We start from the raw sequence: 24,349 nt of genomic DNA, 5'->3' as shown, positions 1-24,349 counted from the left end.
GTAGGGAGTCCCCGATTTCCAGGTGCCTGAATCGGTCAGCCGACCGATCCAGACATACCTGGATCGGTCGTGTCAACCGATCAGGACACTCCTGGATCGGTCGGTAGACCGATCCATATAGGGACAGAAGCGATGTAGCTTCGGGATCGGACCGCTGACCGACCCAGGGTCTTGTGACCGTACCAGTATCAGCAGATCGGTCTGTGGATCGATCCGGAGGGTGTTACCAGTTGTAAATACCTCCCCAGCATGTGTACAACTCCAAGGCACACCCGGAATGTTAGTGTCAGAGTTAACATTAATCAGATGATTAGTAAAATTTTAATTAGCCCAGCTTTCCGCACAGTATAGTTTAGCATTATTGTGACGATTCGCCTTACAGCCTGGTAGTAGAAGGCGTGTCGTTACAGAGTGGTATCAGAGCAGTGTTCCATACTTCCTACACACACATCAGCATTGTACCTGCAGCTTCCAAGTAAGAACACCTCTACTTTGTTTATGCTTCTTGTTTATTATTACAGTTCATATTTATATACCTACTGCTTGTTAGTATGTGATAGTTTAAACATGATATCAGTAGTTAGATAACTGTGATAGTGTTAGTTATACCTATGTCCTCTATGTCTTTAGAAATGGCACGAGGACGCCCAGCTAGAAGGGCACTAGCTACTGAGCCCCAGCAAGAGGCAGGCAGTTCAGTGCCTCCTCCAGACCTTACAGCACTAGTGGCTCAGTTATAGCAGCAGCTCGCTGAACAGCAACAGGAAATAGCCACCTTAAAGGCTAATCAGCAGAGTACCCCCACAGTCACCCCGGAACCGAACCTGACGACTCCAGAAGTCTTAGAGGTTCCACCAGCTCAGCCTACAGCGCCAACACCAGCACCAGTACCAGCACCATCTGATCCAGTGGCAGCGAGTCAAGCCAGAGAACTTCTCAGGCGCTAGTGAACCATGGGATGCACAAGCCTGGTTCAAAACACTGGAGAGCACGATGGAGCTTCTAGACTGGCCAGAACACGAGAAGGTGAAGTGTGCCTCCTTCTGCCTGACAGGAGACGCACGCATGTGGTGGGAAAGAATCAGAACGAAGCGCCCAGTGAGCCAGATGACATGGGCTGACTTTGAGAAGGAATTCTTTGAGGAGTTCTTTCATATGCGGGTTACAAACCGCCACTATGACGAGTTCACTGAGTTTCGCCAGGGCAACCTATCAGTTGAGGAAGCCGTGAAGAAATTCAACAGGTTGGCTCGTCTGTGCCCAGAACTAGTCAGCACAGAAAAGGAACGGATTAGGTTGATGCTCAAGATGCTGAGGCCAGAGATAGCAGTGAACGTGGCTGGTGGCATACATAGGCCACAAACCACAGAGGAGTTGGTGAGCAGTGCCTTGACCACAGAGCACTACCAGAACAGCATGATGCAGCAGAGGCAAGTCTTCTCAGAGTCCAAGGGCCAAGGAAACTCTCACACTCAAAAACAGCAAGGCCACAGCTCTAACTGGAAAGGGAACTCCAACAGCAAGCGCAAATCAGGGAGTGACTCAAAAGGAGGACCATCTAGCAAGCGACCCAGTTATCCAAAGTGTGCCACTTGTGGGAAATTCCACCCAGGGGTTTGTCGCAAGGGCACACGAGGATGCTTTGAATGTGGACAAGAAGGGCACAGGGCCAAGCAGTGCCCGAACAAGACCGGTCTTCCTCAGCCACAGCAGATCCAGTATGCAGGCCAGCCAACTCAGTTACATCATATGCAGGCCGCTCTAGAAGGTCCACTCATCAGCCATGGCCGATTAGAAGCCCCTCCAGCTATGGCGAATGCGAGGATCTACTCACTCACCAGAGAGGACGTAGCAAATGCCTCGACAGTCGTCACAGGTCAGATTAGCATTTTTCAGTATAGTGCTACTGTTCTATTTGATACTGGGGCAACCCATTCATATATAGCCAGGATGTTCTCCGAGAAATTAGAAATACCCCCAGAGGTACTCAGTGGTCAGTTTCTGACGGCACTACCTTCAGGAGAGGTCATGGCATCAACGCACTGGCTCAGAGCAGTGCCAGTCATTATAGCAGACCGGGAACTCTTTTGTGATCTGATCCTGCTGGAAATGACTGACTACGACGTCATCCTTGGAATGGACTTCCTGATCAGATACGGTGCTTCCATAGAGTGCCGTAAACAGAAAGTCGTATTCCAACCCGAAGCAGAAGCACAGTTCGAGTACATCGGAGAACCAAAGAGAAAAGCCAGAAAACTTCTCTCAGCTATGAAGGCACAGAAGTTGATGGATTCGGGATGTACGGGATACCTAGCACAAGTAGTCACTACCAGCCAGGACGAGGACCAACAGCTAACAGAGGTCCGAGTTGTATGTGACTACCCAGCAGTCTTCCCTGAAGAGTTACCAGGCCTAGCACTAGCCAGGGAGATTGAATTTGAGATAGAGCTCTTCCCTGGCACCAACCCTATTTCCAAAGCGCCCTACTGCATGGCTCCAGCAGAACTGAAGGAACTTCATGAGCAGCTACAGGAGCTACTTGACAAGGGCCTCATACGCCCTAGTCACTCACCATGGGGAGCGCCTGTGCTATTCGTGAAGAAGAAGGATGGAAGCATGCGGCTATGTATAGACTACAGAGCACTGAATCAGGTCACGATTAAGAACAGGTATCCTCTTCCCAGAATAGATGACCTTCGACCGCTTAAAGTGAGCAGGTGTTCTCAAAATTGACCTCGGATCGGGATATCACCAAGTCGAGTCAAGGAGGGTGATATACCGACAGCATTCGGGACCAGATACGGACATTACGAGTTCGTAGTCATGCCTTTTGGCGTGACAAATGCTCCAGCTACATTCATGGATCTTATGAACAGGGTATTCAGGGAGTATTTAGATAAGTTTGTGATTGTGTTTATCGATGACATTCTTATCTACTCCGGAACTCAGGAAGAACACTCAGAGCACCTGAAACTAGTATTGCAGACCCTTCAGCAGAACCAGTTATACGCCAAGTTCACGAAATGTGAGTTTTGGCTAAATCAGGTGTCCTTCCTGGGTCACGTCATCTCAAAGGATGGTATTATGGTAGATCCCAGCAAGATAGAAGCAGTAAGTAACTGGAGGAGACCTAAGAACGCCAGCGAGATCAGGAGCTTTCTGGGATTAGCAGGATATTACAGGAAATTTGTAGAGGACTTCTCCAGGACAGCCTCCCCACTGACAGCCAGAAGAACAAGAAATTTCGGTGGACAGAGGACTCGAACTCAAGAGGAGATTGACTAGTGCACCTATTCTGACACTGCCAGAAAATACAGACAGCTTCGATATATATAGTGACGCCTCTAAATTGGGATTAGGAGCAGTGCTGATGCAAGATGGCAAGGTAATCGCCTATGCCTCCAGACAACTCAAGGATTATGAGAAGAACTACCCTACTCATGATCTTGAGCTTGCAGCAGTAGTGTTCGCTCTCAAAATTTGGAGACATTACTTGTATGGAGCTCAGTGCAGAGTGTATACAGATCATCAGAGTCTGAAGTACTTCTTCACTCAGAAGGATCTGAATATGCGACAGCGCAGGTGGCTAGAGCTAGTCAAAGATTATGACATAGACATCCTCTACCACCCAGGGAAAGCCAATAGGGTAGCAGATGCACTTAGCAGAAAATCCAGCGCTACCTTATTATCTCTAGCAGCCATGTCACCACCCCTACAGAAGGAGATCACGGATTTTGGTCTCGAACTCATCGTCGGACAGCTTTCCACTATGACCTTAGAGTCTACCTTGCTTGGTGATATTCAGTCAGCTCAGGATCAGGACCCTGAAATTCAGAAAATCAAGCAAGGGCTAACAGAATTAGAAAGTAGAGAATTCAGAGTGTCCGATAGCGGGGTGTTGTATTTTGGTGATAGACTCTGTGTTCCAGATCAAGAGGAGCTACGGAGACAGATTTTAGATGAAGCTCACAGGACTCCCTATGCGATGCATCCAGGCTCCACTAAAATGTATCAAGACCTGAAGAAACATTTTTGGTGGCCCGGGATGAAGCGAGACATCGCCAGATATGTTAGCATCTGCCTCACCTGTCAGAGGGTCAAGGCAGAACATCAGCGACCAGGAGGAGTTCTGCAGCCTATACAGATTCCAGAATGGAAGTGGGAGGATATCTCGATGGACTTCATAGTGGGGCTACCCAGAACCACGAATGGTTTTGATGCCATCTGGGTAATAGTCGACAGGTTGACTAAATCAGCCCACTTTTTAGCTATCAAGATATCCTACTCCATGGAGAAGCTAGCTCAGTTGTATCTCCAAGAGATCGTCAGACTACATGGAGTCCCACGAACCATCATTTCAGACAGAGACAGCAGATTCACATCACACTTCTGGGAGTGTGTACAGTCAGCATTGGGCACCAAATTGAAATTCAGCACAGCCTTCCATCCTCAGACAGATGGTCAGACGGAGCGAGTAAATCAGGTACTCGAAGATATGCTCCGAGCGTGTGCCCTAAAGGAAGTTGGTGCAAATATCTGAGTTTAGCAGAATTTGCATACAACAACAGTTATCAGGCCACTATCGGCATGGCACCTTATGAGGCACTCTATGGGCGGAGGTGCAGATCACCAATCTGTTGGTATGAGAGTAGTGAACAGAAGGAACTAGAGCTTCAGACAGATCTAGTGGCAGATACCACAGCAGATTCGCCAGAGGATAGAGACAGCACAGAGCCGCCAGAAAAGCTATGCTGATACACGACGTAGACCCCTAGAGTTTTCAGTTGGGGATACAGTTTTCCTCAGAGTAGCTCCCATGAAGGGAGTCATGCGTTTTGGGAAGAAGGGCAAGCTAGCTCCCAGATATGTGGGACCATACCTTATCGCGAAGAGAGTGGGCAAGGTAGCATATGAGCTAGAGCTACCTCAGGAGATGTCAGCCGTCCACAACGTATTTCATGTCTCCATGCTGAAGAAGCATATTCCAGACGCCACCCAGGTGATTGAGCCCCAGTTGGTACAGGTCCGTGATGATCTCAGCTATGACAGTCGGCCTATTCAGATAATAGACCGAGCGGTAAAGAAATTATGGAACAAGGAAGTACCATTAGTCAAAGTCAGCTGGCAAAATCACACAGCAGCAGAGGCGACTTGGGAGACAGAGGCCAGCATGAGACAGAAGTACCCATAATTGTTTTAAGTTCGGGGACGAACTTTTTATAAGGTATGGGGGATTGTAAAGTTCGAAAATTCTCAAAACTATTTTAGAAATATAGTATGATTTTTTTGGAATTTTTAGATATTTTCCCGGAATTTTCCGAGTAGCGGAAGTAGCAAAAATAATTAGAACCGTAAAATAGTTTAGGCGGGAATCGAACCCGAGACCTATGGTTTACGGGTAAGTTTAGTAACCGGTGAACCCAGCAGGGCCGTGCTGAAAGAAAGAGGAATCAATTATATTTATATTAGAATTGGGCCTAGTTACCCACTTAATATAAATAGAAGAACTTAAGTTGGGTTGGTTTATTTTAGAATTGGTTCGGCACCTCCTCACCTCACGCCACTTTCCCTCTCCAAACCCTCAACGCCGAACACCCCTTCTCCTCTTCCTCTCTCGGCGCCCAAGTCCCAAGGGCTCTCGGATCACTTTCCGGCGACGACTCCAACACGAAAGAGGTTCTTCTCCGCGAGAGGAACGCGAAGACGTGATCGGATCGTCGAGAGGATCATCTCCACCGGAACTCTAGCGAGTAGAATCGTAAGAAATTACGATCAAGAGGTAAGAAACCCCTCACCTGCGGTATAATAGCTCCGTTTGGTTTCCTACGCATTAGTTTTAGCTATATGCAGGTTTTCCGGCACACAGGGCGTGTTTAAACCCTCCTCGAGGATTAGGGATCTAGTTGAGCACCTCTAGACGGGTCGGACACGTTGTTCTCCTTTAGTTGGAGATTCTAGACGTTGTCGGGTGCCTAGAGGTGATCTCCCTATTAGAGGAGAGGGTTGGAGCGCACCAAGTGCTCGGTAAAATGTTAGTGTAGCTAAATACCACCCCAGTTATGTATAAAAGCTCAGTTAAATGCATTAGAAGCATTTAAAATAGCACATTAGTTTAGTTCAGTTTTATGGGACTACGGTCCAATGGGTGGGCTCCCACAGTCGCCTCTAGGTTCAGATAACCTAGCTCTAGGTTCAGATAACCTAGAAACAGCAAGTTAAAACAGTTAGCTATATTCAGTATTTTATTTTCAGTGGCACTGTACTGGATTAGATATCCATTGGGTTGGACTCCCACAGTCGTCCCTAGGTTCAGATAGCCTAGACAACCCTGCTAAATTCGGGACTTGCAACCCCGGGTCTAGTAGGGATGCGCGCACAGCAAGTACAGTTGCCGGGCCCAACAGCATGTTTAGTATTTTCACCTATTATGTATTAGATTTCAAAACTCAAAATCAATTATGCTAGTTGAGTTGTTTCCAGTTACAGATTTAGTTTCAGTTAGTTTAGCTTATGTTCAGCTCAGTGTTTTATTGCTTGCTACGATATGATTCAGTGCTCATGCCATGCTTATGTGTTATGTTTTATGATTTCAGTATACCATGACTTAGCAAGTTCTGTGCATATCTTCACATAGCATGCTTTAAAAACCATATTGCACCAAATGCATGTTTTTGTGAGGTAGATGGTTTCTTACTAAGCTTGTTAGCTTACAGATACTACTTTTCTTATACTGCAGATAAAGGTAAAGGAAAAGTGGACTAGCAGTGGAGGCTGGAGGTCAATGCAGATGAGGAAGTGTGTGTATGGAACTGGAATCAAAGGTCCTTAGGGGACGTAGCAAATTGAGCATTAGACTCTTTAGCATTTACTTTAGCATTTTATTTATTGGTTTTGGTTTTTCATGTTCTAGGCACTTTTAGTTGTGTGTTGCCATGAATTCCTAAACTATGCCCTATGTTGAGTTAGATTACTAGTTATGTCGTTAAAATGTTATTACATGTTGTTAGAATAGTTTATGATGCAATAGTTAGATGTTATGTGAGGTTTTGGCACCCCAAAGTGTTGGAAATCAGAGTTCCCCGGGTGAAATCAGACTCTGATCGGTCTCCCGACCGATCAGGGCCTGGCTGTGTCACTGGATCGGTCAGCCGACCGATCCAGCCAGATACAGTATGCTACTGTATCCTCCTGGATCGGTCAGCAGACCGATCCAGTACAATAGGGTAGCGAGTCCCCGGATTTCCAGGTACCTGGATCGGTCAGCCGACCGATCCAGTACAACACAGTAGCGAGTCCCCGATTTCCAGGTGCCTGGATCGGTCAGCCGACCGATCCAGACATACCTGGATCGGTCGTGCCGACCGATCAGGACACTCCTGGATCGGTCGGTAGACCGATCCAGCTAGGGACAGAAGCGATGTAGCTTCGGGATCGGACCGCTGACCGACCCAGGGTCTTGTGACCGTACCAGTATCAGCAGATCGGTCTGTGGATCGATCCGGAGGGTGTTACCAGTTGTAAATACCTCCCCTAGCATGTGTACAACTCCAAGGCACACCCGGAATGTTAGTGTCAGAGTTAACATTAATCAGATGATTAGTAAAATTTTAATTAGCCCAGCTTTCCGCACAGTATAGTTTAGCATTATTGTGACGATTCGCCTTACAGCCTGGTAGTAGAAGGCGGGTCGTTATAGGATATACATGAAGAGCATGCTCCATAATTGTTAGTGCAACACCTTTCACCTCCTTAGGTGTCCAGGCAAACACATCGCTATTTTTCATCAAGTACTTTAACAAGTCTTCCTTGAGATTAGGAACAAGATCAGACGCGATGTGGGTAGTAGCTGTTGGAATGTATACTAAAAGCCTAACTTTTTTGTATAAATATTTATTTAGAAATAAGAATCATATTGGTCAAATGTCTATATTTATGCTAAGTGTAGTTGTCCATTTAATTTATATTGTAGATAACATGGTATGAGCAGACACACAGATGATCATGTTATCAGATCCTTATGAATTATAAATAGTAGCTCACAACCAAGATGGAATAGACAAACCATTGGAGTGGTTGTAGTGTAATTTGGTAATAGTTTATCTTGACTATAATATTACACTAGTACACTATGAGTGTATTGAGAAGAACCATTTGAGATAGTTTCTTTTTATACTGGCTATATAAGAAAACAAAATCTCTGTTATTATGGAAGTACGTGCTCTTAATCATGATATAATAACAAACACGTATATTTAATATTTATTTCTTTAATTTATCAAAGGGTGTGATTTAGCTCGTTAAATCAATAGGCCCGATAAGTTGGGAAATGATATTATTTATATGGTGTGTTGTTGATTATAGAATGAAACTGTGTCCTAGTAATCTAGGTTCATGATGTCCCCTTGAGGAGCTCATAAGGATTGTCATGTAAACCCTACACGTGGACCCAGTCCGACATGATAATGAAGTTGAGTGGTACTACTCTTGGAGCTAGATATTAATTAAGTGAGTTGTAAGTAACTCATTTAATTAGTGGGCATTCTATATTTTAAACACAAGGAGATTAATGCACTTATAATAAGAAGAAGCCCATAATGTAATTTGGGATTGGTGCGGTAGTTCAATAATAACTCTTTAATGGTATGAGTTATTATTGATGAACTTGTGTTGGGTGTTCGGGGCGAACACAGGATGTTCAAGCTCATTGGGAGACCAAAACTAATTTCTCCTCTCGGTCCCTGTTGTAGCCTCTATAAAACCTTGTATCCACAAAGTCCACTTCTTACCCAAGTAATGGGCCGGCCACACCCTTGCTTGGTGCAAGGGGCCGGCCAAGCATGAACTTGGAAGCCAAGAGGTGGCCGGCCAAAGCTTCGTGCCCAAGATAAGGGCTGGCCACATGAAGAATAAAAGGAAAAGGAGGTTTTGTTTGAAACAAAAAAAAATTGTTTAAAATCTTTCCTTATTTATAGTTATCTACAATGGTAAAAGGAGAGATTTTATTTTGTTAAAATCTTTCCTTTTTTGTAGTTATCTACAATGGATAAAAGAAAGATTTTAATTTCCTTTTATAGCCATCTTCATGGATTTAAAAGAGAGTTTTAAAATTTTAAAATCTTTCCTTTTATAGCTATCTACAAAAGATTAAAGAGAGATTTTAATTTTGATAAAATCTTTCCTGATTTGTAGTTATCTATAATGTTTAAAAGAGAGATTTTAATTTTTGATAAAACTTTCTCTTTTTGTAACCATGATTTAAAAAGGATAAGTTTCAATTAATCTTTCTTTTTTTTGTAGTTGTCTACATGTTTTAAAAGAGAGAGATTAATTTTAAAACTTTCCTTTATTGCCATGTACAATAGGAAATTTAGAAAAGAGAGATTTTAATTGTTGTTAAAAATTCCTTTTTTAATAGGAGGCCACAAATAAGAAAGTTTTAATTATGTTTAAAACTTTCCTTTTTTGCCTTGAGCGAGGATTATAAAAGAGAGGTAGAGGATGCCTCATGAGAATTAATTCCAAGCTTCTCATCTTAGCATTGTGTGGCCGGCCCCTTCTCCTTGTTCTCTTCTCTTATGCCGGTGGAACACACAATCTAGGGCATCTCCTCATCTTCTAATCCTTGGTGGCCGGTTTTTCCTTTCTCCCTTTCCTTTTCCTAAGGCCGGCGGCACCATCTCTTCTTCTCTTCTTTTCTACTTTCTAAGGCTGGCTTCCATCTATTCTTGGTGGCCGAAAATTGAAAGAAAAAGAGAAGCTATTGGTGGCCGAAACATGGAAGAAGAAAAGGAGTTTCCTATTTTAGCATCCCTTGATGGCTCGAGAGTCTTGGAGGAGAAGAAGTGGTTTGAGTGGATTCCATCTTGGTAGATCGTTGCCCACACAACGTCCAAGAGGAGGAGAGGAATACAACAGAAGATCAAGAGGTCTTTAAGCTACAAAGAAATATATAACTGGTTATTTATTTTTGCATCATAACTAGTTCATGTTCTTTGTATAGATCTTGAAAAACCAAACACAAGAGGCTATCGATTTTATGCTATCATTTTTTTTTTTTTGATTTCATGTTTCGATAATGTGTTTCTATTGAAGTCTCTATAGTTAAACCTAGTTTACTGTAAGAAATTAAATATCCAATTTCTTTGTGAGGCTTTGTCTAGGAAGTGGTGGATGATCCTATACCCAAGAAGGCCTAGTGTCTCGCCATGTTTAACCTGGAAGTCGATCTTTGAAATAGATATTTGATAACTTCTGTAACATGGTTTAACTTAGGAAGATCACATCGATTAAACTTGGAGTAAAATGTTAAGTATCGTTTCCAATCCAAGTTTAACTTCTAAAGGATAATTTGGATTAATATTGTTAAGCATCGTTTGCAATCCAAATTTAACTTCAGTAGAACACATGGTAGCTAGGATAGTTCTATGTTTGTACAAATTTTTGTACAGGGGAACTAGGACGGTATTCCGAGTAGCAACCGACAATTGGTATAAGAGCTAGGTTTTAGCCTCTGTGTGTTTGGTTTTAGTTTAATTATGCACATGTCATATATAATTTTGGCATGATAATAGTAGGGTGTGTAAATAGATTAACTCTGTGATTGCAGACATCCTAGATCCAACTATTATGGCCATGTTATGTTTGTGTGTGATTGGTCCCTCGGACATGTCGAGGGCATTTTATGTGTGTGCATGATTGTAATATTAAATACAGTAGGAGCTATATTAGTTATTAGGATTTTACATTTTGTTTGATCTAGATTATATGTACATTTCTTCGTGGAATATGGGATCGATAAATGTAAAATTTTATTCATGTCGCGGATCTTATCCTTGCGAGGCATGGGACTATTTGAGGACCAGAGGCGTAGTGGAAAAAGAAGCAAGATAGATGTGACAACTAGACCCGATGGTGGTGGCTAAAGATGAAAACAGCTAGGGTTGATGGCACACGGAGGACAACTATGGATAAAGGCCATAATAGTTGGAAAATTATTTTTCTTATTTATTGCCTTTTATGTTGTGTGTGCTTGTGTTTGTGTGCTTGTATGCATGTTAAAATTCCTCGTTCTAAATAACTAAGTGGGAGAGGAATTTAATTAAATTCCACGGTCTTCATTACTGGTTTGTAAGTGATGCATTCAAACTTGCACGTTGGCTCTGAGTGCCTTCCTCCACATTGGATGAGTTTGTTTGCGGATCACTAGATCAAACTTCCTTAATGGATGATTATAGGAAATTATTTAGGATGTGTGTGATCTTCTCCAATTGAAGGGGCACAATTCTATTTAATGGACTTAATATCAAGTAATGGTATACACTTAGGCACATTTAATAGTATCCTCCCCATCGGAGTCACTGCTATTATTTGCATGACCGAAGAAAAACCAACTATTAATTTGTCATAAAGTTAGGTAAACCCCCCTCTTACAAATGTTTGAATTTGTATACGTCCACACTATCATGGCATACAAAATTCATGGTGTTTGAGGTAATTTTATTTGTCATAAAGTTAGGTTGACAAAATAAAATTAATGGACAAAACCTCCTCTTACAAATAATTGAATTTGTAGACGTCCACACTATTGTGACATACAAAATTCATGGTGTTTGAAGTAATTTAAGGTTGACAAGATAATTAATGGGTAGGACCCTCCTCTTACAAATATTTGAATTTGTATACGTCCACACTAACGTGACATACAAAATTCACAGTGTTTGAGGTGTTGGTGAATTTAAATAATATTGTTTTGAGGAATCAATATTATTTTAAATTCTAAAGTTTTGACCAAATATTTGATCGAAGACAGACCAACTATTAATTTTATTTGTCATAAAGATAGGTTGACAAGACAATAAAATTAATGGATAAAATCTCCTCTTATAAATGTTTGAATACGTCCACACTAACGTGGCATACAAAATTCATGGGGATTTTGAGGTGTTGGTCTTGACCAAATATTTTTGTGATTCTTAGGATTTCAAATGTTTTTCAATCCCCTAGATGTTAGAGAATACACTTACTAGTCCCAATTATAATGATTGGAAACACAACTTGGACACTAAGGTGGACTGTCCTCTCATAAATGAGAACAATAAAGGTGTATTTTATTCATTAATTGTTGAAACATGTTTAGTGGTGTTATCTACCGGTACCTGGTGTGTAGATACGGGAGCCACTGATCATGTCTGCAATTCATTGTAGGGGTTCTAGGAAACCCGACAACTATATGAAGGGGAAAACACCGTCTACATGGGCACTGCTGCAAAATTAGCAGCTGTTGCAGTGGGAGATGTTTATCTTTTGATAGGAATAAAACATTGATTGTCTTTACGTACCAAGTTTTAGAAAGAACTTGATTTCAGTTTCTAAAACTATTTAAGGATAGATATTCTATCTCTTTTGATGACAAAGTTGTTATCAAGAAAAATAGGGAGGTTATCTATTCTGGTACGTAATACTCCCACGATGCAACAAATGGAAATTAATAGCACATCTTCTAATTTTAATAAGAGAAAGCAACCTTCGGAAATGAACCAAACATATCTTTTGTCATCTAAGGCTAGGTCATATTAACTTGAGTAGGATTCAATGGTTAATAGCCGATGGACTTTTGGGTTCATTGGTGGTGTAAAACTTTCCAACCTGCGAGTCTTGCTTAGAAGGACAAATGACGAGAGGTCTTTTAAGTCTAAGGGGTATAGAGCCAAAGATGTGTTGGAATTGGTTCATTCTAATTTGTGTAGACCTATGACTATCCAGGCAAGAGGTAGTTTCAAATATTTCATCTCTTTTATAGACGATTATTCAAGATACGAGTACATTTACTTGATGCGCCGCAAGTCTGAGTGCTTTGATAAGTTCAAAGAGTACAAGGCTGATGTGGAGAAATGTCATGGTAAAAGTATCAAAACACTATGGTGTGATCGTAGTAGTGAGTACCTCTTAGGAGAGTTTAGGAGTTACTTATCAGAAGTCGGGATTCAATCCCAACTATCTGCACCTGGTACACCCCAACAGAATGGTGTGGTAGAATGAAGGTATAGGACTCTTATGGAAATGGTTAGATCGATGATGAGTTATTAAGAATTACCAAATTCATTTTGGGGATATACTCTGGAAACGGTAATGAACATAGTACCTTCTAAAGTCAGAATCCTCTACTCCCATAGAATTGTAGAATAGGTGTAATCCTAGTCTGAAGCATATTCGGATAGTCCAGCACATGAGCTGAAGGGAGACATTGATAAGTTGGACAGGAGTTCACTTATTTTTGGGAAATGAAAGGAGGTTTATAGTCCTAAAAATCATAAGGTCATTGTTAGCACCAATGCCCGATTTTTAGAAGAGGACTATATTATGAACCACAAGCCCATGAGTAAAATTGTTCTTAAGGAAGTAATAAAGGACACGTCTAATCTAGTACCAACAGTACAAGATGAGATACCATAAGAAATTGCAACACGTGTCACAAATGATGCACAATTACAGATAGTACCTCGTCGTAGTGGGAGGGTTGTTAGGCAACCTAAAAAATTCATGTTTTGGGAGAGTCTTTGGACTTGATCCCTGGTGAACATAAACCTAATCCCCGGACATATGACGAAGCACTCCAAGATAAAGATGCAGCATCTTGGCAAAGAGCAATGAATACAGAAATAGAATCTATGTATTCTAATCAAGTCTGGGAGCTTGTAGAACCACCAAATGGTGTAAAAGCCATTGGGAGTGAATAGATCTACAAAAGAAAAAGAGCGATAGACAGAAAGGTGGAAACCTTCAAAGCAAGGCTTGTTGCGAAGGGGTATACTCAGAAAGAGGGAATCGATTATGAGGAAACCTTTTCACCGATAGCTATGCTTAAGTCTATCCGGATACTTTTATCTATTGATGCTCATATGGATTATGAGGTTTGGCAAATGGATGTCAAGACAGCTTTCCTTAATGGAGGTCTTGAAGAAAGCATCCATATGAAGCAACGAGAGGGGTTCATTGCAAAGGGCAAAGAGCATCTTGTATATAAGCTCAATCGGTCTATTTATGGACTGAAGCAAGCTTCAAGATCTTGGAATATCTGGTTTAATGAAATAATCTAGTCTTATGGATTTATTCAATGTCTGAATGAGTCTTGTATATACAAGAAGTGTGACAGAAACGTGGTGGTATTTCTTGTATTATACGTAGATGGCATGTTTTATAGTTCGTAACAATGTCAAAGTGTTATCGAAAGTAAGGGTATGGTTGTCCAAGTAATTCTATATGAAGGACTTGGGAGAATGTAGACATATTATTGGGATCAAAGTAATAAGGGATCGTAAGAAAAGAATGTTGTGTTTATCCCAAGCTTCATATATCGATACCATCCTAGCTCGTTTTAGCATGCAAGACTCCAAGAAAGGTTTTCTACCTTTTCGGCATGGAGTACTCTTATCTAAAGAGATGTCTCCTAAAGACATCAAAGGAGATAGAAGAAATGAAGGCAGTTCCTTATGCTTCAGTTGTAGGATGCCTAATGCATGCTATGTTATGCACGAAATCATATATCTGTTTTGCCATGGGCATGGTTAGCATATATCAAAGTAATCCAGGACCGGGACACTGGACTGCCGTAAATCAAATATTAAAGTACCTAAGAGGGACTAGAGATTACATGCTAGCTTACAAGCCAGATGATTTGCACCTTGTGGGTTACATGGATTCGGACTTCCAATCTGATAGGGACAATAGTAAGTAAACCTCGGGGATTTTGTATTTACTTTAGGAAGTGACCCATAACTATGGAGGAGTGTTAAGCATAGGTGCTTTTTCGGACTCCACTATGGAAGCTGAGTATATGACAGCCTTGTTAGAGTGTATACTAAAAGCCTAGCTTTTGTAAACATTTATTTTTGAAATAAAAGAATCACATTGGTCAAATGTCTACATTTTATTTGTTAAGTATAGTTGTTCAATTAATTTATATTGTAAATAACATGGTGCATGGTGTCACACACAGAAGATCATATTATCAGTTCTTTATAAATTATAAATAGTTGCTCACGACTAAGATGGAAAGGAACAAACCATTGGAATAGTCGTAGTGTAATTAGATATTAGTTTATCTTAACTAATAAATTACACTAGTATACTCTAAGTGTATTGAGTAAGACCATTTTAGGTAAGTTCTTTTTATACTAACTTAATAAAAAGAACTAGATCTTAGTTATTATGGAAGTGTGTACTCTTAATCCTAATATAATAACAAGCACATATATTTAGTATTTATTTCTTTAAATTATCAAAGGGTGAGATTTATCTCGATAAATCAATAGGCCCGATAAGTTGGGAAATGATATAACTTATAGTGTGTGTTGTTGATTATAGAAGGAAACTGTGTCCTAGTTATCTAGGTTGAGAATGTCCCCAAGAGGAGCTCATAAGGATTGTCATGTTAAACCCTGCAGGTGGACTTAGTTCGACATGACAATGAAGTTGAGTGATACTACTCTTGGAGCTAGATATTAATTAAGTGAGCTGCTAGTAACATATTTAATTAGTGGACATTCGTTATCTTAAACACAGGGAGATTAACACACTCATATATGAAGGAGCCCATAATGTAATTTGGGATTGGTGCGGTAGTGCAATAATAACTCTCTAGTGGAATGAGTTATTATTGATGAACTTGAATTGTGTGTTTGGGGCGAACACGAGATACTCAAGCTCATCGGAAGGCCAAAACCAATTTCTCCTCTAGGTCCCTGTCGTAGCCTCATTAAAACCTCAAGTCCACCCATATAAAGCCCTTCTTGGTGTCTAAGAAGAGGTCGGTCCATGGCTTGGTGACCAAGCCAAAGGGGCCTGCTAATCTCCTTCACAAAGGGGTCGGCCCCTTGCTTGGTGCCCAAGTAAGAAGGGGTCGGCCATAATATGTCAAATTAGGAGGGGTGTTTTGAATTTTTAAAATCTTCTCTTTATAGAAAACTACAAGTTTTAAAAGTGATATTTTAAAATATAAAACTTTCCTTATTTGAATTAGGCCACATGGTTTAAAAGAAAATTTAAAAGTTTTAAAACTTTCCTTTTTTAACCATCCTCATGGTTTTTAGAAAAAAGGAAGAGAAGTTTTAAAATTGAAATTTTCTAATTTTGTAACCATGATAAAAAAAGGAAATTTTAGAAGAGAAGTTTTAAAATTGAAATTTTCTAATTTTGTAACCATGTTAAAAAAGGAAATTTTAGAAGAGAAGTTTTAAATTTTAAAACTTAGTTTTAATTTTTTAAAACTTTCCTTTTTTAACATCCACAATAGGTAAGAGAGCTTGTAAAATTTTATAAGAGGGTTTCTTCTTTTATAAAATTTTATAAAAAATTATTTCCTTTATTTTTAAGGGGTCGGCCACCCTTGCTTGGTGCCCAAGCAAGGGGCCGGGCAAATTAAATCATCATCCAATCTATGATTGATGATTGATTCAATCAAGAGGAAAGAAAAGGAAAAATAAAAGGGGAAAAGGAAAAACAAGAGGAAGATTTTAATTTTTGTAAAAAGTCTTTCCTTATTTGCCTTGGGCAAGTAATATAAAAGAAGGGGAGGAGAGGCCTAATGACACAACAATTCTTATTTTGTGTTGCAGCTTTTCATTATGGCCGGCCCTCTCCCCTCTTCTTTTCCCCTTGCTCTCTTTTCCTTGGTGGTGGTGGTGGCCGGATTTTAGAGAAGGAGGAAGAAGGCTTTGGGTGGTGTTCATCTTGGAGGATCGTCGCCCACACGACGTCCAAGAGGAGGTGAGGAATACGACAGAAGATCTCGAGGTTATTAGCTTACTAAGAAGAGGTATAACTAGTAATTTTCTTCCGCATCATGCTAGTTATTTTTCTTTGTATGAATTCCAAACACAAGAGGCATTAGATTCTAGTTTTTCGTATTCTAATTCAAATTTGTGTTTTCTTTTTGTTTTTGAAATTTGTGATTCGATTGTTCTTTTTAGTTAAACCTAGAGTTTTATAAGGAAATTAAATATTAGCTTTCCTTAAAAGGCTTTGTCTAGGCGGTGGTGGATGATCCCATACCCAAGAAGGACTAGTGCCTCGCCATGCAATCCTGGAAGCCAATTTTGGAAATTAATATTTAATTAAATTTATAACGTAGGTGGATTTCGTTCAATAGTGTTAAGTTTCGCTTGCGATCCAAGTCTAAACCATTAAGAACAGATAAGTTATATTTGGAATCAATAATGTTAAGTTCCGTTTGTGATTCCTAATTTAACTTCTAAAGAACACAATAGGTTGTTTAGGAAATGTTCAACACTTGTGCAAAATTTTTGTACAGTGGAACTCGTACGATCTTCCTACGACCAACCAACAAATGGTATCAGAGCTAGGGTTTGCCTCTGTGTGTTTTGGTTTTCAAATTAATTATGCACATGTCATACATAATTTAGGCAGGATAATAGTAGGATGTGCTAACTTTGTGGTTGCTGACTCCAACTATTATGGCATATAGATATTGTGTGTGATTGCACACTTGGACATGTCAAGGGCATCATTTTATGTGTGCATGATTGTATGTATCAAATACAGCAGGAGCTGTATTAGTTTTAGAATTTTACTTTTTTGTTCGATCTATAATACATGTACATTCCTTTGTGGAATATAGATCGATATATGTAAAATTCTATATTTGTCGCGGACCATATCCTTATAAGGCGTGGTGCTATTGGAGGACCAGAGGTGCAGCAGAATAAGAAGCAAGATAGATGCGACGACTGGACCCGATGGCAGTGGCTAAAGATGGCAGCAACTAGGGTTGAACACAAGGAGGACAGTGATGGAAAAGGTCATAATAGTTAGAAAATTAATTACCAAATTTATTGCTTTTATTTACTGTGATATGTGTGTGTGCATATGATGTATGCTTGCATAGGTTAAAATTCCTCACCTTAAATAACTAAGTGGGAGAGAGATTTTTAAAATAAATTCCACGGTCTCCATTACTGGTTTGTAAGTGATGCAACAAGTTTGTGCGTTGGCTCTAAGTGCCTTTCTCCATATCGGATGAGCTTGTTTGCGGATCACTAGATCAAAATTCCATTTTGGATAACTATAGGAAATTAACTAAGAGCATGTGATCTTCCCCATCGGAAGGGGCACAATCTTATTTGATGAACTAAGTGTCAAGTAATGGTATACACTTAGACACATCTAATAGTTTCCTCCCCATCGGAGTCACTACTATTATTTGTGTGACCGAAAAAAACCAACTATTAATTTGTCATAAAGATAGGTTGACAAGATAATAAAATTAAAAAATCCCTCTTACAAGTGTTGTGATTTTGTATACGTCCACACTATCGTGGCATACAAAATTCACGGTGTATGAGGTAATTTTATTTGTCAGGTTGACAAGAAAATAAAATTAATGGGAAAACCCCCTCTTACAAATGTTTGGTTTTGTATACGTCCACACTATCGTGGCATACAAAATTCACGGTGTTTGAGGTAATTTTATTTGTCATAAATATTTATTGACAAGATAATTAATGGGTAAAACCATCCTCTTACAAATGTTTGAATTTGTATATGTCCACACTATCGTGGCATGCATAATTCTCGGTGTTTGAGGTGTTGGTGAATTTAAATAATATTGTTTGAGGAATAATGTTATTTTAAATTCAAAGGTTTGACCAAATATTTGATCAAAGATAGACCAACTATTAATTTTATTTATCATAAAGTTAGGTTGACAAGATAATAAAATTAATGGATAAAATCTCCTCTTTGATTTCGTATACGTCCACACTATTGTGGCATACAAAATTCACGGGGATTTTAAGGTGTTAGGTCTTGACCAAATATTTTTGTGATTCTTAGGATTTCATATGTTTGTCAATCCCCTAGTTGTTATACTATAGAATAGACTTAGTAGTCCCAATTATAATGATTGGAAATAGGACTTGGACATTAAGGTAGACTGTCCTCTTAGAATTAAGAACAATATAGGTATATTTTATTCATTAGTTGATACAAGATTAGTGGTGTTATCTACTGGTACCTGATGTGTAGATACGGGAGCCACTGATCATGTCTGCAATTTATTGTAGGGGTTACAGGAAACCCGACAACTATATTAAGGTAAAATACCGTCTACATGGTCACTTCTGCAAAAGTAGCAGCTGTTGCAGTGGGAGATGTTTATCCATTGATAGGAATAAAATATGGATTTTCAGAAATTGTCTTTACGTACTAAGTTTAGAAAGAACCTGATTTTAGTTTCTAAACTATTAAAGAATAGATATTGTGTCTATTTTGATAACAAAGTTGTTATCGAGAAAATAGGGGAAATATCTGTTCTAGAACGTTGGTTGGCAATTTATAAATCCAATAACTCCCACAATGCAATAAATGGAAATTAATAACACATCTTCTAACTTTAATAAGAGAAAGCAACCTTCGGAAATAAACCAATCACATCTTTGGCAGTCTAAGGCTAGGTTATATTAACTTGAGTAGGATTCAAAGGATAATAACCAATGAACTCTTGGGTTCATTGGTAGTGGAAATTTTTCAAACCTACGGGTCTTACTTGGAAGGAAAAATAACTAAGAAGCTTTTAAATCTAAGGGGTATAGAGCCGAAGATGTGTTGGAATTGGTTCATTCTGATTTATGTGGTCCTATGACTATCCAGACAAGAGGTAGTTTTGAATATTTCGTCTATTTTATAGACAACTATTCGAGATACAGATACATTTACTTGATGCGCCGCAAGTCTAAGTACTTTGATTAGTTCAAAGAGTACGAGGTTGATGCGAAGAAACGTCAAAGTAATAGTATCAAGACACTACGGTGAGATCATAGTGACGAGTACCTCTTAGGAGAGTTTAGGAGTCGCTTATCAGAAGTCGGGATTCAATCCCAACTGACTGCACCTGATACACCCCAATAGAATGGTGTAGTAGAACAAAGAAATATGACTCTTATGGAAATAGTTAGATCAATGATGAGTTATTCAGAATTACCAAAATTCGTTTTGAGGATATACATTGGAAACGGAAGTGAACATAGTACCTTCTAAGTCAGAACTCTCTACTCCCATAGAATTGCAGAATGGGCGTAAGCCTAGTCTGAAACATATTCAGATTTGGGGTAGTCTAGCACATATGCTGAAAGCAGATGCTGATAAGTTAGAATCTCATACATAAGTTCGCGTGTTTGTGGGTTATCCTAGAGGAACGAAAGGTGGTTTATTTTATAGTTTAAAAGACCAGAAGGTCATTGTTAGCACCAATGCCTAGTTTTTATAAGAAGACTATATAATAGACCACAAGCCCAAAAGTAAATTTGTTCTAGAAGAAATAAGAGATGACACATCTACTTCAGTACGAACAGTACAAGATAAAGTACCACAAGAGACTGCAACACGTGTCACACATGATACACAACCATAGACAGTGCCTCGTCGTAGTGGAAGGGTTGTAAGGCAACCTGGGAGATTCATGTTTTTGGGAGAGTCTTCGGACTTGATCCTGGGTAAACATGAACCTGATCCCCGGACATATGACAAAGCACTCCAAGATATAGATGCAGTATCTTGGCAAAAGACAATGAACTCTGAAATAGAGTCTATGTATTCTAATAAGGTCTGGGAGCTTGTAGAACCACCAGATGGTGTAAAAGTCGTTGGATGCAAGTGGATCTACAAAAGAAAAAGAGGGACAGACGGGAAGGTAGAAACCTTCAAGGCAAGGCTTGTTGCGAAAGGGTATACTCAAAAAGAGGGAATCGATTATGAGGAGACTTTTTCGCTGGTAGCTATGCTAAAGTCTATCCGGATACTCTTATCCATTGCTGCTCATATGGATTATGAGATTTGGCAAATGAATGTCAAGACAGCTTTCCTTAATGGAAGTCTTGAAGAAAACATCCATATGAAGCAATCAGAGAGATTCATTGAAAAAGGCAAAGAGCATCTAGTGTGCAAGCTGAATCGGTCCATTTATGGACTGAAGTAAACTTCAAGATCTTGGAACATCTTGTTTAATGAAGTAATCCAGTCATATGGATTTATTCAGTGTCTGGATGAGTCTTGTGTATACAAGAAGTGTAACGGAAATGTGGTGGTATTTCTTGTACTATACGTAGATGATATTTTGTTAATTGGCAACAATGTCAAAGTGTTATCGAAAGTAAGGGTATGGTTGTCCAAGTAATTCGATATGAAGGACTTGGGAGAATGCAGACATATTCTTGGGATCAAATTCATAAGGGATCGCAAGAAAAGGATGTTGTGCCTATCTCAAGCTTCATATATAGATACAATCCTTGCTCATTTTAGCATGTAGAACTCCAAGAAAGGTTTCTTACCTTTTAGGCATGGAGTAGCTTTATCCAAAGAGATGTCTCCAAAGATATCAAAAGAGATAGAGGACATGAAGGCAGTTCCTTATGCTTCGGCTGTGGGAAGCTTAATGTATGCAATGCTGTGTACGAGACCAGATATCTGTTTTACCGTGGGCATGGTTAGCATATATCAGAGTAATCCTGGACAAGGATATTGGACTGCTGTAAAGCATATATTAAAGTACCTGAGAAGGACTAGAGATTATATGCTAGTTTACCAAGCAGACGATTTGCTCCCTATGGGTTACACGGATTCAGATTTCCAATCAGATAGGGACAATAGTAAGTCTACATCAGGCTATGTGTTTACTTTAGGAGGTGAAGCCATTGCATGGAGGAGTGTTAAGCAGAAATGTGTTTCAGACTCAACCATAGAAGCTGAGTATGTGGCAACCACTGAAGTAGCCAAAGAAGCTGTATGGCTCAGGAACTTCCTAATGGACTTGGATGTGATTCCTGGTTTACCCGAAATCATCACAATTTATTGTGATAATAGCGGTGCAGTTGTAAACTCGAAGGAACCATGAGCCCATAAGGTGAGTAAACATATAGAGCGCAAGTACCACCTGATAAGAGACATCGTCAAGTGAGGAGAAGTTGTCGTCGCCAAGATTGCATCAGCAGATAACCTGGCAGATCCTTTCACTAAGGCCCTTCCAGTGAAAGCTTTTGATCGGCATGTGGAGGGGATGGGAATCAGATGTATGGCAAAAGATATGGTAGCTTAGTCTTTTAGTATAAGTGGGAGATTGTTAAAGTGTATACTAAAAGCCTAGCTTTTGTAAACATTTATTTTTGAAATAAAAGAATCACATTGGTCAAATGTCTACATTTTATTTGTTAAGTATAGTTGTTCAATTAATTTATATTGTAGATAACATGGTGTGTGGTGTCACACACAGAAGATCATGTTATCAGTTCTTTATAAATTATAAGCAGTTGCTCACGACTAAGATGGAAAGGAACAAACCATTGGAATAGTCGTATTGTAATTAGATATTAGTTTATCTTTACTAATAAATTACACTAGTACACTCTAAGTGTATTGAGTAAGACCATTTTAGGTAAGTTCTTTTTATACTAACTTAATAAAAAGAACTAGACCTTAGTTATTATGGAAGTGTGTGCTCTTAATCCTAATATAATAACAAGCACATATATTTAGTATTTATTTCTTTAAATTATCAAAGGGTGAGATTTAGCTCGATAAATCAATAGGCCCGATAAGTTGGGAAATGATATTACTTATAGTGTATGTTGTTGATTATAGAAGGAAACTATGTCCTAGTTATCTAGGTTGAGAATGTCCCCAAGAGGAGCTCATAAGGATTGTCATGTTAAACCCTGCAGGTGGACTTAGTTCGACATGACAATGAAGTTGAGTGTTACTACTCTTGGAGCTAGATATTAATTAAGTGAGCTGTTAGTAACATATTTAATTAGTGGACATTCGTTATCTTAAACACAGGGAGATTAACACACTCATATATGAAGGAGCCCATAATGTAATTTGGAATTGGTGCAGTAGTACAATAATAACTCTCTAGTGGAATGAGTTATTATTGATGAACTTGAGTTGTGTGTTTAGGGTGAACACGGGATACTCAACTTCATCGGAAGGCCAAAACCAATTTCTCCTCTAGGTTTCTGTCGTAGCCTCATTAAAGCCTCAAGTCCACCCATATAAAGCCCTTCTTGGTATCCAAGAAGAGGTCGGCCCATAGCTTGGTGACCAAGCCAAAGGGGCCTGCTAATCTCCTTCACAAAGGGGTCGACCCCTTGCTTGGTGCCCAAGCAAGAAGGGGTCGGCCATAATATGTCAAATTAGGAGGGGTGTTTTGAATTTTTAAAATATTCTCTTTGTAGAAAACTACAAGTTTTAAAAGTGATATTTTAAAATATAAAACTTTCCTTATTTGAATTAGGCCACATGGTTTAAAAGAAAATTTAAAAGTTTTAAAACTTTCCTTTTTTAACCATCCTCATGGTTTTTAGAAAAAAGGAAGAGAAGTTTTAAAATTGAAAGTTTCTAATTTTGTAACCATGTTAAAAAAGGAAATTTTAGAAGAGAAGTTTTAAATTTTAAAACTTGGTTTTAATTTTTTAAAACTTTCCTTTTTTAACATCCACAATAGGTAAGAGAGCTTGTAAAATTTTATAAGAGGATTTCTTCTTTTATAAAATTTTATAAAAAATTATTTCCTTTATTTTTAAGGGGTCGGCCACCCTTGCTTGGTGCCCAAGCAAGGGACCGGGCAAATTAAATCATCATCCAATCTATGATTGATGATTGATTCAATCAAGAGGAAAGAAAAGGAAAAATAAAAGGGGAAAAGGAAAAACAAGAGGAAGATTTTAGTCTTTCCTTATTTGCCTTAGGCAAGTAATATAAAAGAAGGGGAGGAGAGGCCTAATGACACAACAATTCTTATTTTGTGTTGGAGCTTTTCATTGTGGCCGGCCCTCTCCCCTCTTCTTTTCCCCTTGCTCTCTTTTCCTTGGTGGTGGTGGTGGCCGGATTTTAGAGAAGGAGGAAGAAGGCTTTGGGTGGTGTTCATCTTGGAGGATCGTCGCCCACACAACGTCCAAGAGGAGGCGAGGAATACGACAGAAGATCTCGAGGTTATTAGCTTACTAAGAAGAGGTATAACTAGTAATTTTCTTCCGCATCATGCTAGTTATTTTTCTTTGTATGAATTCCAAACACAAGAGGCATTAGATTCTAGTTTTTCGAATTCTAATTCAAATTTGTGTTTTCTTTTTATTTTTTGAATTTGTGATTCGATTGTTCTTTTTAGTTAAACCTAGAGTTTTATAAGAAAATTAAATATTAGCTTTCCTTAAAAGGCTTTATCTAGGCGGTGGTGGATGATCCCATACCCAAGAAGGACTAGTGCCTCGCCATGCAGTCTTGGAAGCTAATTTTGGAAATTAATATTTAATTGATTTTATAACGTAGGTGGATTTGGATC

Source organism: Zingiber officinale, chromosome 3B (genome assembly GCF_018446385.1).
Source record: "Zingiber officinale cultivar Zhangliang chromosome 3B, Zo_v1.1, whole genome shotgun sequence".
Lineage (NCBI taxonomy): Eukaryota > Viridiplantae > Streptophyta > Magnoliopsida > Zingiberales > Zingiberaceae > Zingiber > Zingiber officinale.
This window is presented reverse-complemented; position numbering follows the sequence as displayed.